Genomic DNA, 3,275 nt, shown 5'->3' on the forward strand with positions numbered 1-3,275 from the left:
TGGAAAAAAAACAACAACATTGCAGTGTGCAATAAAAAGCAGAATTAGTAATGCAAGAGTGATGTCCAGTGGCATTGTGTCAAAATAAGACATGTTCACTACAGAGCTAATAGTTTTGTGGACAATCTAACAAAATATAATGCAGTAATACCGTGCGTCTATCGTTGATATTATGTAGTAAAAACCATTAATTCTGTATCAGTTTTTTATTTTTTTATTTGCACCTATTGAAACGGATTTCCACGTTGTGTGCTCTTATTGTGAAATGCAAAACAGAATCCATCTGTGTCAGTTCCACTAGCTTCGTGGTTAAGCCATCTATGCTTCCCCTCCGCCCTCCGCTCTGCATCTCACTTCCTCGCGCGGAGGCTCCCGTGCTAGGCCAGTCTCAGCGGGTTCTTCCGAGTGTATGGAGCCGAGCGCGACGCGGCTGTCGGCGGCCACCGAGACGGCATGAGGGCGGCCGCCTGCCTCGGACTTTCTCGACCGCATCACGCCGTGCACCGGACCTCTCCGGCACCGCCACAAAACAACGAACGAATTTGACTTTTAAATCGTTTTTCCACCCTCGCACTTGTGAAGGATTTCTTATCTAAGAAAAAAATCAAAAGAAGCACTTTTTGGAGGGAGAGTTTGACTGTGGAATTATCGCGTACACTTTTCTGCCTGCACGGATAAACATTGGGTGAGTTTGTATACGTTTAATACCAGTTTGATTATGATTCATGTTTACCTGTGGAAATGGAAATCGGCTCACTTCCTTGGACGGCGCAGTCAAACAGGTTGACTCCAATGTGTGTGCGCGCGCGCGTGGGTGCAGTATGGTATTAAAAAAACAACAACGATATATTTGGCCCTTGTGGTCCCACATCATTAAATGTGTATATATATATATATATTATTAATATAATTTAAAACGGTGTCCTGCATCATTATGTATGCAGTTCTTGAATAAGAAATTTATATGGTCGTCCGAAATGATGTTTGCACTGTGTGAACATTTTTTTGGGCTTAAATCGCTGCTGTGCTTTTCCATTCTTTCAGGCATATTTTTCAAACCTCGTCTTGTTGATATATAGGTGGGATGCATCATTCTTTACCATATTTCTCATGTTTATTATTTTTTAATATCAACAATATGCAAAGTCGATGCAGTCTTCTCGCACTCATCCGCTTTCATGTTGACTCACTTTGATGGTCAGACTGAGGAGAACGATGAATAATTTAAATGGGGGGAAAACGTGCGAAATATGAATTCATCATCATCTGTGTTTTTAGTTTGAACAAGTGGCGTGTCTAAATGTGGCCTGTGAAGTTCCTCCGCTGGATTCGGGTTTGAGTGATGAAATGATATCTGAACAAAGTCCAACCTGCAAAAGCTCAAAGTGCGGTTGGCCGGACAAGAAACATGCCAATCATACCTTTTGACACTTTGTGAATCACAGCTGAGTCCAACTGGACCTGCTTGAGTTCCTGCTTGATGCATGTGAAATTATGCAATTTGCAGAAGACCTCAAGTCAGCTTCCCTCAGCCAATACTTTTGATAATACGATTGAGGGCTGAGATGCAGCATGTTGTGTTTGCAATATTTGCTTCACATCTTGCGTTGTGATTTGTGCCATGACTGTCAAAAAGCACTTTTTTAGATAAACAGACAGTTGTTTGATGTCACTTTCTTGACATATTATTATTATTATTATTATATATAAATATTATTTATTTTATTGTGATATAACTGTTTGAATTGCTTTTTTAATTAAATGTTTTTATACATCAGTTAATATATTTAATCTAAGCTTGGAATTTGGCACCAGCCGCTCTAGAATTAATTTGTATCAGTAAGCTTACATTCTTTTGCTGTTGCTTTTAAAACCTTTTTTTTGTGTAAAGTTTTATATTTTAACATTGTATTATTTTTATTTTTCGCATCATGGCCTGGCTCTTTGATTCATTTTTGTACTTTTTATCCTTTTCATTTGTGTCAAACAAGCTGTTTGACATGATTAATTTTTTTACATTGCTCAGTGTATACATTTCAACACACATTTAATCATATATGTGATCTATTTTGTATAGTTATGACGATGATAGCGCAGCCTGACACGCAGCTACCCGACCTGATCTCGTTTGCACATTCTTGGACATTTTTGCTGCGTTCCGGCGTGTCACTTTTGAATTTTTTATAATATTGAGCAGACAAGTGTTCCCCCCCGACCCCCCCCCCCCCATCTCCGCCCTCGTCTGTCAGCTGATCGCTATCTTCTTCACCCCAGGGTGTGTTTGATTGATCGGCAGTCAGCAGGAGGATGGAGAGGGAACGTGACGGCCAGCAGGAGGCGCACTCGCCGCTCCATCACTCACGAGATGGAGGCGTTATTTGCCGCCTTTCGTGCTAGGAAAACATTAGCATGGCAAGCACGTCGGGAAGCGCTCCCACGTCCACTCATGGCTCTGTCGCCACATGAAAGCATTTGAGGTGGCGTTGCGCTTTGGATGCAATGAAAGCTCAAGAGCGAGCACTCATTGTTCCTTTAAGCGCTGCACATCTGGCGAAAATAGTTAGACAGGGACAATTATTCTCGCTAGCACTTTTCTATTCACTACTCACCCATCGATGCTGATTGCAAGTACCGATACCACTTGTACCGATACCACTTGTACCGATACCACTTGTACCGATACCACTTGTACCTAAAATGTGAAAGGGCTGCACCATAGTACTGTACTGGCAAGGAAGACCTCTTCTATGTTCAATCATTAGCTTGTTGCTAGCTGGCGCAGCGCAACAACTACGTAGCTTCAAGCTTGCTTGGAGCGTGAGTGTGCGTGTATCTGGCCCAATGAATCATTTATGGGACCCTCTCAAACCACCTGAATGAGCGTACAAATTTTGGATTCTGAGATTTGCTGTCCGCTGTAAAATTTTGAAACTGCGATTCAAAACGGCTTATTTGGAGCCTTGCGCAATAGGTGAGGCAGACATGCTAAGTACCACTCTGCCTCGTTTCCTTTGATACTGTTCAAAATCAACAATATAGTCCTTTTAGAGTTCCTGCTGACGCGTAGCGTCAAGTCCACTAAAAAGCTTTGCGCGTCTTCGTGTGTGGTCACCACGGAAACCGTTCTTGGCAGCGGTCGGGCCCTTCAACGCCGCCAGTTTGTTTACACGGCGGCAATCCTGATGCGAAAGGCGTCGCTGTCAGCGTATTAGCGTCTGCGTGGCGCTATCGTCCTGCCCGCTTGCTAGCGAGCAAGTGGCGTGTGCGCGTGTGGC

General features: G+C 43.0%; 1 protein-coding gene across 11 annotated transcripts in view; it reads left to right on the forward strand.

Moving 5' to 3' along the window:
• Positions 1-333: 333 nt before the first annotated feature.
• The window catches only part of fgfr3 (fibroblast growth factor receptor 3), a 43,023-nt gene continuing 40,081 nt past the window's right edge, over positions 334-3,275 (forward strand). For 8 of the 11 annotated variants that reach the window (XM_068652937.1, XM_049740020.2, XM_068652941.1 and 5 more), the window contains exon 1: positions 335-685. The gene's annotated coding sequence lies outside the window, so the exon portion shown is untranslated. Of the gene's footprint in view, positions 686-3,275 lie in introns of all 11 variants that reach the window. The other 3 variants (XM_068652939.1, XM_068652938.1, XM_068652940.1) reach the window with 1 other exon arrangement.

This window comes from Syngnathus scovelli, chromosome 14 (assembly GCF_024217435.2).
Source record: "Syngnathus scovelli strain Florida chromosome 14, RoL_Ssco_1.2, whole genome shotgun sequence".
Taxonomy (NCBI): domain Eukaryota; kingdom Metazoa; phylum Chordata; class Actinopteri; order Syngnathiformes; family Syngnathidae; genus Syngnathus; species Syngnathus scovelli.